This window comes from Leptonotus elevatus, chromosome 4 (assembly GCF_054856555.1).
Source record: "Leptonotus elevatus isolate MCC_2025b chromosome 4, RoL_Lele_1.0, whole genome shotgun sequence".
NCBI classification, from domain to species: domain Eukaryota; kingdom Metazoa; phylum Chordata; class Actinopteri; order Syngnathiformes; family Syngnathidae; genus Leptonotus; species Leptonotus elevatus.
Genome location: NC_141242.1, coordinates 9,559,525 through 9,572,311, shown reverse-complemented (window position 1 = coordinate 9,572,311; position 12,787 = coordinate 9,559,525). Strand labels below are relative to the sequence as shown.

The 12,787-nt window shown below is 39.9% G+C and overlaps 1 protein-coding gene across 11 annotated transcripts in view; it reads right to left on the bottom strand.

Moving 5' to 3' along the window:
- mef2aa (myocyte enhancer factor 2aa) overlaps nt 1-12,787 on the bottom strand; it is a 103,290-nt gene that overhangs the window by 65,307 nt on the left and 25,196 nt on the right. For 9 of the 11 annotated variants that reach the window (XM_086073426.1, XM_086073429.1, XM_086073430.1 and 6 more), the window contains exon 1: nt 4,002-4,172. The exons of 1 other annotated variant lie outside the window; for it this stretch is intronic. The gene's annotated coding sequence lies outside the window, so the exon portion shown is untranslated. Of the gene's footprint in view, nt 1-4,001; nt 4,173-7,276; nt 7,541-12,787 lie in introns of those variants that run through there. One more of the 11 variants, XM_086073427.1, reaches the window with a different exon arrangement.

Sequence of the window (12,787 nt, the reverse complement as noted above, 5' to 3'; positions counted from 1 at the left end):
AACCGCGTTGCAAGACACTGTCTGCCAGGCTCTAGATTCTGCATGCGACCTCCAGGTCTCACAGTAGAACGCTGGAATCTCCATATTGATGATGGCGCGCCAATAAACAATGACTCATGTTACCAAATGCTTTCTCAGTCAAAAGGGAGAACAAGCACTCACTAGGCGAGCTTGATATTTTTTCTCCCAATAGTAAAAGTGATTTTGTTTTGGGGGAAAAAAAGAAGAAAGTAAGTAATAAAGTTCACAAAAAAAAGTGGAACCGCTAAGGCTGTTCATTTTGTTGTGATTTCAAACGAAATTTTACCCCACTGGGGGGGCACTACAGTTAGTGAGCCAAGTTTTGGATGTCATGTCTTCAACCCTTGTCAAATGGAAAATTTCCACCAGACTAGACACACACACAAAACTTGGTGAATAGGGCAATTTATTTGACCTAAGAATAACGACGACGAACAAACTTAACTTTTATGAGGGCCTTCACATTTCTGACTACGTTTCATAATTCTGGTCACTATCGGGAGACTTGTGATAAGAAAATACTGTTGGACCACAATGACTATAATGAAAAGGTATCTTTTCTGATCTTTCTCCACTGCGCTCTGGCTCCCAGCGTTCTTCGTGCTCCTCACAGAGAACATCCTGGCAGCAGAAAAGCGGAGGAGAAGGCCTTGTTTTGTTTTTTTTTTGCTCTGTGTTGAACGCCCGTTTTCTCTTTCTGACAACCGGCGTTAATTGCAGATCCGACGCGCCCACGCACTCCACGTTTGCGGTGGAAGGAGAACGCTGGAGCGCAGAGATTAAAGTGGGGACCGAGTGTGGTGAGAGGATGTTGCAGCTGCCCTGTTCCTCGCACATCCTGTATCTTTCTTTCAATTAGGAACTCGAGTAAAGACGCTGACAAGTACTAAATGCACATTACTAGAAACTGACCGATGTGAAATTCATAAACTTTAAAACCAATAAAACAAGCTATTTACATCATGGAAAAGGCAGAAATATAGCGGGTCACTGAGGTTAGACCAAGAGATGGCCGCATGTTCAAGACAGACACTGACGAGGGCACAATCAGACGTACTAACACAGCCTATAAATTGTTCAAATGATACTTGTCCGCATTTTAGGCATAAAAGCTCACGTGACGTGGATTATGAGCAACATTACCGTTGAGGCCCGGGGCAGTGCGTCAATCTTAATGACTGCAGATTGGAGGCTCTATTACTGCTTCTCCATCAAAACCGAGCGGCAAACAGCCAGCCGCAGATGTGATGTTAACGGCCATCATGACCAAAGACAAATACCAGACGACTCTGATAACGATCCTCCATTTGTGCTGGGAATTGGGAATTAAATACAGTTGAGCTGAGCTTGGAGTTTGACCAAGACGTTGGCGCACCTCATGAGAGCTCAGTTCAAATGTTAGTAATGAATGTGGGTTTGTGTTTGTTTGTTTTTCAACACTTACTCCAATAGTTGTGAGGGGGGAATATACACTTTAAGTTGTTAGAAATTACTAAGGCTGTTTTTTGCACTGCATGTCAAAGACCCTATACTCAGGTATAGGGACCATGCCCTGTCACGAATAGCATATATCCGCAAGTAAGTGACACCTCTAGGGCTGGGCGATATGGCCAAAAAATAAAATCTCGATTTTTGCAGTCATTCAGGACGATTACGATTTTAATCTAATAAACCCTAGAAACATCAATCATTTATTAAAAAGTAATTCCTGTGCAAAATGTTCAGACAACAATAATGTGTACTGATTCTAAATTAGTTTCAACAAAAACTTAACCTACATAGTTTGTACTTAAATACCATAATTAAATAGTTGGTAGCTACTGTAAACATGTCTTGTAAACCACCCAAACAGCATTGGACAAAATTACAAAGTTGATTCTGAATAATGCTAAATGAGAATCGATTTGTTGAGGCACACGCCTGTTCAACATTCACAAGGATACCACCAGATGGCGCGCCTGAGCACTAAGATAAATAGGTGAGTTTGGAACTGTTAAGAACAAAATCTTAAGTGAAGCATATCAAAATGTCTTTACACTGGTCAACACATGTAACAACCCGCATGCATACAACTCCACAACTGCTCCACGTAGCATTTAGCCCCTAAAATTTGAAGCTGAGCAAGTAATTAAAAAAAATTATAATAATTATCTACTCATGTGGGACCAGCACATTAGGCAGATTTGTTTTAAAGGATTATTATTTTAAATATTTTTTTGTTATTGACAAATTTCTGCTCCACACTTAAAGTAATCATGTGAAAATGAATGGAAATATGATTAAAGTATTTACGCTGCAAGTCGCTAAATTTTCTACTTGTGCCCCTAAAATTTTAGTTTTTAGGGTCCACTGTGCTCCTATAGAATATATATATATTTTTTTTTAATAAAGTTAAAATTGAGCTATGATTGAAAGATGCATAGGCTTTAGTTGGCCTGGGATGACTTGACTTTGACCTGGCTTGATTTAAATTAGGGAACGATTCTTTGGGGGAGTTCCATTCACGCTGCCATGACACTAGTACCACTTGAGGGCAAAAATATATATATTGTGTCACTTGTATCGCACAGTGTAAATCCAACCTATAAGGGATGGATTCAAGACACCCAGTTGTCTTTCGCGGTTATTGGTGTAATGTATTTTGTTGATTTATCTAGTTAATTTCCTTCCGTTAAAGTAAATGCATACATGTTATCCTCGTTAGGGTAACTGGAGACACTGGATGGAGACTCAGGCTACTAAACTGGTCGCTAAAGCAATTGCACGGAACATAAATGCAAGCAACCATTCACAAGCCCAAGTTCCATTTTAAAGCAGACAGATAGTACTCACTTTTCACAGTAAATTAATAACTTAAAGCTCACAGCATTTCTTTCACATGCTTACAGTTGGCAGCAAATCTCTTAATCGTGACAAGACCAGGAGCGCAAACCACCAACTGTGATGTCAAAAACCAGGTGCTGACATGTTGATTGGTACTGTTAATATTACACAAGCCATCAACAAAAAAAGACGTCAAGTTGCTAAATGTCGACGAGAAATAATGAACTGCAAGGCTATTATTCAAAAAGCAGGTGCTGCCATGGTTATGAAGACTTATATCATCAAAAAGTGGGCACACTTAAGACAAACAAGCCCATCTATTTGTATCAGATAAATAAATGGAAATTCCTAACTTTTCTCTGGCCACACCAACTATTTTTGGAGCACATTGACGGGTAGCATCATGGCATACTGCTAAAAGTGTTTAAGTTGAATCATATAAGCAAATTGTAAGAAAATTATTATTTTACTTGGCTAAGAGAAGACAAATGTGACAACTTTTTTTTTGTCGAACAAGAGATAAGCTAACGCAAGTGTACAAATCACCATCTGTGCTGTGAACTTGCATGCACAAAGAACGTGATCAGCACTGTTCATAGACATGCTGTGCAGTAAAGTCAAAAAGCTGGGGGAGGGGGGGGGGGAAGCATCACTTTACTGTACAATTGTAGTTATACTCGTTTAAAAGAGATAATTGTGAATACTGTTAAGTTTGTTTCTTGCCTAAACATCAAGAGTGCAAAGTGTGGGGAAAAAAAGCAGGTGCTGCCATGGTGATTGGCACCGTGAATGAGACAATATCATCAAAGAGTAGACAAACTTTCGCCAAATGTCGACTTTAATCAGGTTAAGAGGGGAGAACTGTCAACTTTTATCTCGTCATTACGCACTAAACTGTCTCGGGAGAAAATGACAGGTAGAATCGTGACGTCCTATCCGCGCAGCAGCAGTAAAATAGTCGCTAGTTGAAAGTCGTAGTCTAAGAAAATGAACAGTTACTTTTTTTCTTTTTTTTTTATACGTGTTCCAATCTCGACGATCCACTGTACTGTACTGAACTGCAAGCCTCCCTCTGGCGCTTTCCTGGCGTTACTAACTCGCTCTCGTCGGCCACGGCCGCCTTTCACCAACAAATGTTTCTATTTGCGTTCACTCACCTTTTTCGTCCCGGGTCGTGTTGGAGACACTCTATCGGTCGCTCCGCTGGACAAAACGTAATTTCGCTTCACATTGAACACGCTGGGCTGCTATTTTCGGGGGTGTTGAGAAGAAGGAGGGGGTAAGCTGACAAACTCAGAAAAAGCCAGTCTGCCTCTTGACAGCGAGGCTCCGCCCCTTGCAAGACGTCATCGCTTCTCGCCCACGCCTACTCAACTCACTCGCTCTCTTTGGCGCATGCGTACAACAAGGAGTGAGTTTATATTACAAAAGTTGGCGACCGGTTTTAAACTAAATTCTTCCAATATAGGTTATAAGGAGACGAAATATGGACAAAAATGAACAGATGGACAAAGTAAAAAAAAAAAAGGAAAAAACGCAGCATTGTTCAGACAACAGCGTTGACCCGTGAGTGGCGTGTTTAACGTCCAATCCTGGCACGCAGCGCCTTATGAGAACGGCCAATCGGAGAAATGTAGGCAGGAACATGTCACGTGTAAAGTGCCAAAGGGGAGGCGTGGCAGTGCCTTTGGAACATGACAGCAGTTTGTTGGTCGGGAGGAGAGCAGGTGCTATTAGTTTGGTCACTGACACTACACCTCAGACGTAACAGTGACGAATGCAAGCCTATCTTCACTTTCACTTGCTTTTCCCCCTCCAATTCGTGAGCAAAAACAAAACAAAAAGGGTGTAACTGCGGGGTAGGACCATTAATGATAATATTTATTTATTTTATTAAATGTTTTCTATTTTTCCTCCCCCCAAAAAATAATAACATTGAATGAAAATGACAAATTGCAATGTAAATGTTCCAAAAGTAGGTATACACTTTTCAAATTAACTTACTCAAGGAAGGAGATAAGGATAGAATAGCTCAAGGGAGGGAGGGGCTTGGAGGGATAGAAGGAACAAAACAAAGATGGCAAGGAAGGAAATATAAACCATATGAAACAAAGACATGGCGAATGGAAGGAAATAAGGATATGAAAGTGAGGAAGGATGAAGGAATGATACAAGTAACTAAACATGGATGTATGCAAGGAAGAGAAGGAGGAGGTTGGAAGTATGTATTGAAAGATGAAAGCATGTACGGAAAGATGGATACAAGGATGAATGAAGGGAAGGAAAAATGAAGGGATGAACTAAGGAATTAATGAAGATGAAGGAGAGACGGATGGAATGCAGAAAACAAGGAAGGAAGGGAGAGGGAGAAAGGAAAGAGAATTATGGTTGGATGTATGCAGGAAGGAAGGAAGGACAAATCATTAAAGGAAACAAGAAGAAATGGAAAAAAGAAAGATGAAGGATGAAGGTAGGAAAGGGAGGACATATGTGGGACAAGAAGGAAATGTGAAGGAAGGATGTAATAAAACAAAGATGCTATGAATGGAAGGGAACAAGAACAGACAAATGAACAAAGGCAACATGTAAAGAGGAATGTAAAGAAGGATGCACGCGTGGGTGGAAGCATGAAGGAAGAGTGGAAGGAAGGCAGGGAGGAAGGAAGGAAGAGGGTAACCCAATTTTATGTTGAAAGCTATCAAAACAGTTATTATATATATAGTGCTGTTTTTATAGCCTACTTCAGTACATTTCACAAAGTTATTCCACTATGACCAGAGCCTTTTTTGTACACAAATGACATGTGTGTGAGTACTTTTGCCAACTCCGGTCAACCAACAGATATACAATAAATCAATGTAGCAGTAATAATTGTTCAGCATAGTACTGTTAAGACTCATCTTAACATCATGAGACTGAATCATGGTCATGGGACATGATCGACACATTCTTGATTAATTCAAGCATTATTTCAATATCATGCGATATAGGCAAAAAGTCCCTCAATGTACTTGTCAGGATGCCTGTGTAAACATAATCATTATTAACTTGGCAAAGTCTAAAGAGTTTAATCAAGAGTGCAGTACACCTTAAAATCAACATGATAGTTTAGATAATTGACCATTCAGCCCCCCCCAATCTGCTTCACACATGGACGGAGCGGCCGGTATCGGATAACACTAGAGGAGAGTCAGGGTAAAAAAGAGTTGGAAACAAGCAGCGTACAAGCGTTACAGACTAACTGGCCATGTCTGCATTGTTCTGCTCTTGGCTTTTGGCCACGAGGCCGTCCAGGTTAAATGAGAGTGTGCTTTATGGCCAGCACGGGGCGAGGCAGACTGGCTCTTCCTGCAGTTTTTCTTCATCCGCTTTTGCTTTGCTGTGCAAACTCAAGCTGTACAAGGACAATATTATGGCAAGCAGAAATTCCATGTGTCAGGTATTAGTAGAACAGCACATACACAGTATTATGTTGCTTGTGTCAATTAAAATGCTCCAAAAACTACATCGGGCTCCGTTTGGAAGTGTCTTATCGACTTTTAAAATCAAAATCATATTTCGAGGCTGACATTATTGACATGCCAATGGTACACCACAGTACACTTGTAGCATATGTCTATACATTAAAGACAACGATTTCTACATTTTGACTCAAGCACATCCAAGCAGTCTGGTTTGATTATGTTTTCTAAATATGATTGATATTTTCATGGTCACAAGTTGCTAAGGATCTCAAAATGTGCACCATACAACTGTTGGAACCCTTCCATCAAGGTACCAACCACAGTGGTCAGGTCTCAAATGTGAGGTGCAGTACGTTGGTAGGTTGGACTGAGGTCCACCTGTACAATGTAATTCTGTAAATAACAAACACAGCAAATTGCTATCTAGCCAACATAACCCACAATGGAAATGCAGAAAATGGGATTACCAAATAAATCGGTCCATACCACATGGAGAAAACGTAGGCTTCATAGTCTCCATTTGATACGAGTACCTTAGTGGTAACATCGTTCTATAGAATATGGTATCCATTTAGCATTGTAAACAAAGTTTCTATATATTCCTGCATTCGGGACACAGGAGTTATCAAACATTGTTGACGCCCCAAATTTTTAAATATGGTCATAGGTCATTTGAGGGAAGTTCCTAATGGGAGTACTAAAGTATGAGCCCAGAAAATCACCCAAATCATTTGCTTCAAACCAAAAAATGATCGACTTCAAGTGTAGTTTTAATAGGATACACACATTTTCACAAATTAGTGAGTTTTGGGGCCTATTGTGTCACTATTATTTGTGAGTCTTTTAGTAATGGTTATGTTCTCATGACATACAGGAGCCAACTAAACATAACCACAGTTTGCAATTTAGGAAACAGGCACATCCCAATAATCACTATAAACACTTCAATAAATAAAGTTAAACGTTACCCTCGCTTGGCATCAAATCCCTCGTCAATCGAGTCGCCTTGCCTGTTTCTTGTTGCCCCACAAATGCCTTCACAGAACCTGCTGTTCCAGTCTCTACTTGGCCTCCCTCTTGATTGTCTTCATTACAACTCTTTGTCTTTCTGCAGCCTCGGTTTCACTCGGCCCATCGATCCAACCCGAAGCCAGACCAGCTGGCTTTGAATACTTCGCCGCAAGCCCTAAGAGGCCCGACTTCCAACACCGTTCCTCCTTTTGTATCTGTCTGCACAGAGGCAGGGGGTGAGGGTGAGGGGATAGAGGGTGTTTGGCTTGAACCCGACGAGGATATGGATTTGTCGGGCATGCGTCCATCTGTGGACGAGTCACAAGTGTCAATCAAGAGTCAAGCAGGTGTTGTCCTCACTGAGGTGCGGTGAGAGCACAGAGCAGGTTTTCAGGGGCTCAACTATAGATACAGAAGAGTCTCCAAAAATGATTGTTTTAATTACAAAGAGACATATCGTGGAAAACTGAATTGTAAAATTGTTTGCATACAAATACATGTAGTGTCTGCCAGTGATGGTCTGAATATACAGAAACATTACCATTTAAAATCAAATAGTTAAGCAGAGCTGCCGTGTGAGCACGGATGCTCGTTTTTATCTTTAGCCTCTAGACTAGTGGTAAACACTTGTCTCAGCAGAACCCACTAAACCTAATCACCGGTTGTCCTGGTAACAAAAGCCATGCTTAAAATGATTCAGAAATCTACCCCCCACCCCCCCCTCCCCCCATTTTATTTTCTAGATGTTAATCAACTTAACTTTGAGAATAATTTTCCTGACATGGCTTCTATCTACAGGTGGGTCACAACTAGGGATGCTCGATACCACTTTTTTCAGACCGGTACCAGTACATGTACTCAACTCTTGAGTAGTCACTGATACCGATACCAAATACCAATACCACTAGTACTTTTGATGCATACAAAATTCCGCCAAAAAAGCAATTACAGATATTTTTAAAGGAAGACCTATTGTATATATCGCAATATAGCATTTTTTGTTAAAAATGAATGAAATTAAAGCCAGTTTTCTATTCACAGTTTTCTATTTTCTATTGATACCGATATGGAACTCGCCCATCCTAGTCACAACTATATGTATTTCGTACAATCAAAACGTTGTCTGAGAGGTCCTATTATTGTGATGCAACAATGAGGCTAATTGACATCATGCATACTCTACTCAAATATCACTGGGTGACATAATGATTAAATGCCGCTTCCACAGTAAAAAAAGATTTTACTGTATATAACAACATTCGCTTATCGCAACTCCTAGCTCTGCCTCCAAGCGTCGTCATAACCAACTAAGTTTTAAAAAAATGGTTCACGATTCCAAACCATTTAGATCTAAAGATTAATAAATGCAACTAAAGGAACCCTTATACTTAACATAAATTACAATTACATGTACAATACGACATTTATTGCGAGCAGTCCAACAAGTTGTGCGGAGCTTGCCAAATAACTGTTTGTTCCAGTACAGCCATGACATGACAGCTGGCATTTCCAACACTGCGCCACACCACAAATAGACCCAGACACTCTTTCTTCCCCCAATTAAAAAAGAGCCCAAAACACACGTCTCTTGCAGAGAGCTTGATTAGGCTCCATAAGTCTTGTTTGATTCGCAGCAGCACTACAGAGAAGGACAGAGATGTTTATTTTGTACATGAGAAAAAACAATGAGTCACACCACTTCCCCCCCCCCCCCCCGAAAAGCCAACACTTCGTTATCTGCCGTTCTGAGAAGGCCCTCGATGCCCCTCGCCAACCTTTTTCTCATTTATGACTGTCAACATAACAACATTTACCTTTCATTACACATGGCTGGCATTAATCACTAATTGGTTTTATGAAATGCATGTGCATGTAAAGCGGAACATAATGCAATCCATGGCACTGCTTGACTTAAAAGTAATTTCAAAACTTCTCCAAATGGAAATAATGCAAAGCGAATTCATTTCATTCTGGCTTGATCTGTTGCCATCATTAAAATATGTGTTAAGTCAGTGGTGTCAAACATACGGCCCACGTGCCGGATCGGGCTGCCAAATGGGTTTAATCCGGCCCACCATATGATCTTGTAAAGTAAAAAAAAAAAAAAAAAAGAGTAACGTCAACCCAATTAAACAGACAGCCAAAATCAAAACGTATAAATTTGCAATTTCACCAGCAAACCTCAGATGAGCAATGCAACTTGAACATAGAACTGACCTGGATGTCACTATTTTACACACAACCTAAAGTTACGGTTTGTTGAAAAAAAACAAAAAACATAGACCTACAAAAATCAAACATGCTGAATAAGGCACACATGCTATTGGTAGCACAAACACATATGACATAGGATTAACGTCCTATAAATTAAACCGATAACACAGTGCATTCTGGGAACAATATAAATGCAAAACAGGTAGATATGACATGCCCGCAACTCATACGGGCGAAGTGTTGCCGCGTTCCATTTACATTTGTGTTATTTTCTGTTATTTCTGCTATTTACAGTTGAACCCCGCTATTTAGGACTGACCTGCAAATAGCAAAAATCTATGTATAACTGACGCCAATTGTTTTTAAGTTATATACCATGATTTTACCGGTCCGGTCCCACTCCATGTGGCCCCTGAGCTAATACAAGTTTGACACCCCTGTGTTAAGTGAACATTAACTTTCAAACAGTGGGAAGATTTTATGGCGAATCCTCAAAATGATTAAACTTTGACACCATGCTCTTCTAGATGGCAGAAGCGAGAATTTTTCTTCTTGTGATGAACGTTTAAGCAACTTATTTGTCAAACTTTCCAATACTGAATGTGTTTTTTGTCAATTTTGGCATGTTGAGGCCCACAAAAAGCTGATGGTGCCATAATAAAGTTAAATCAATCACTCTTTGAAGGGGAGAGATCAGGAAGAGATTTGTAGAGGGATTCTATCCTCTCATATTTTTTTTAATACACGACTGGGTTCCATTCCTAAAGCGAGACGTAACACAATGTTGGAATGCTGTGCAGCCTATCACTAACCTGTGCTAAAGTAATAATAATTCCAGTAACTTTTTGTATGAAAAACACTTTAGGGCCCTTGCTATAAGGTTTGCTGTCAAGCCTGAAACAATGCAACGGATTAATCAATTCAAGGTGCAAAAACGTCTTAGTCACAGTGACTTACTTCATTCATATTGATGACACAAAAAAGGAATCCAAAGAAATGTGAAAATGTTTCCCCGTCATACTGCGATCAGACTCCATAAATAAGACACGTCGTCTCAGAGTCTGCATCTCCTCTCTCAATTGCTGTTGTAATTAAAATGTAGCAGGCTGCCCGCTGACAGCCCAGAATAACACACAACTGCTAGGCAATGACAGAATGACATCTGAATGACAATCAGTATACTGGCAACTAAGGATGGGCATTTGGCTAAAATACAACAATCCACCATGATTTAATCTGTTAATTATTTTTATTTTATTGATTTATTTTTAGATGGAAGAATCTGTTTCGGGATATTTGGGATTTCCTATTTCCATGCCGGTGTTTCCAAATCTCTGTGTTAGTGTGTAGGCCATAGCTCAGCAGCATGTTGTCCCTTTACAAACCATGAACTAATTGAATCGACAGTGGTTGTGTTGGTGACAGCCAGTAGTTTAGCCTGGTTTGAGGGGGCACTCCTCCTGTCTCATGTAGATGACCAACTATTTACCTTACCCTCCTCTACTGGGGGTGAAGCTATAAATAAGCTGAGACCAGGCTTAAAAACAAAACAAAAAGACTTACTAAAGAATTTGGGGAAATGGGCAACTCTCAAAAGATTTACTTGATTGTCTAATTTCTTACTCGATAGGTAAACAAGCACTCCAGAGGTGCAACTATATGTTTTCAAGCTATTCAAAAGTCACCATCCCATAATATGTGCCCTTAAGGTTGAAGACTGATCTTGTAATGTGGTTCTAGAATCGATGTTGTAAAGTGTAACTGACAAGGATCTTGTTTATCTCTCACTTCGCAGCCAAGTTTGATTTCCTCCCAAGGCAGAGAACTTCAGCATTGAAAAGGTCTTTTTGTGATGATCTCTCCTGGGAAAACACGAGTCTCATGAGTGTCTTGATTTATGCATTTGCGAGTGTTGTGTTCGTCACACTACTTGAATGCTTATCAGCAGTAAGCTGCCGTATCCCAAACACAGGTCTTACTTTCCCGCAAAATGTTCGAAGAGCTGGATAATAAGGAGACAATCTTTAATTATCTGCAGTGCTCGCACGAGCCTGTATCTCCATTTATAAAAATGGATCTCCATTGTACTGAACTCGTTAAAAATTGAACAAGGTCAGGAATGAAGCTGTGCTCGCCATTATTCATTTTACCCCCTAATTTCAACTAGTTTTTAATTAATCACCTAAAATGACAAGTTGCTCGGTGATATTAGCAAATTCCGTCTTCATGTAAAGTGACTGCAAAAAGACCCGAGGGAACAAAATCCCATGGCTCAGTTTAATAAAAAAGGACAAGCAACATTTATTGAGAAAGACTCCATTTCAGGCAATCTCACATTGCCATTGCCTAATTTTTCTATACATCTGACTACATGATTGCATCATGGTCTGATGATGAAGTTCAACAGGCAGCAGGTAGCATGTCTCTTAATCCTCCATAAAAAAAAAAAAACATAAGGGCCAAGCACATTCAAGAGAAAATGCCCCAAAGGGACATGTGGGTGGACATCGTTTCAGCCTTTCCGTGACTTTTTATCCGTTTCTCCACATCAAGCTAATACTGTGCTGTATAATGTATTTTGTCAGACTATACTGAGAGAAAGCCAATTATGTACCGCTCTTCACTTACAACATTTTAAGTGTTCCGCAGTACTAGAAATTTTAAACAGGCTATCAGACTCAATATAAACTTGCTGGCGACTTCATTAGGTGCAAATGGTCGTAAAATGCCTCTCAGGATGATGAAAAAGCAGTTTGAAACTAATGCAAGCTAAGATCCAAAACAAACCTCAAGTCTGATTAGATTTAGAAAATTTGCATCATAAAACATTTATTAAATGTAGAGGCAATGTTAAAAGCCAGCCCGACACCAAACAGCACGCAGCTGGCCTAATCAGTCATACGTCAAAGATTGCACAAAACAACATAGCGGCCATATGCTAACACATAACGGAAAACATTATTTACTGGCTAATGGATAGCATCGATAGTCGCAGTTTTATAACAAACTGTGGAAGAACACATGCAGACAGACGATATCACTGTACTCACAACAGGCATATATTTTGTAACCTCTGCGAAATATATTTACAATAATTGCAGCTTACTGAGTCACAAAAAGTAGTGGTGACTCTTATTTGTTTGTGTCTGCATAACTATAATATACTGCCCCTTGGTGGTCAAGGCAGTAACAACAGTAAAAGCAGCACAATAAATTAAGGCATTAAATAACGATGTACAAACTGTTTGAATGTA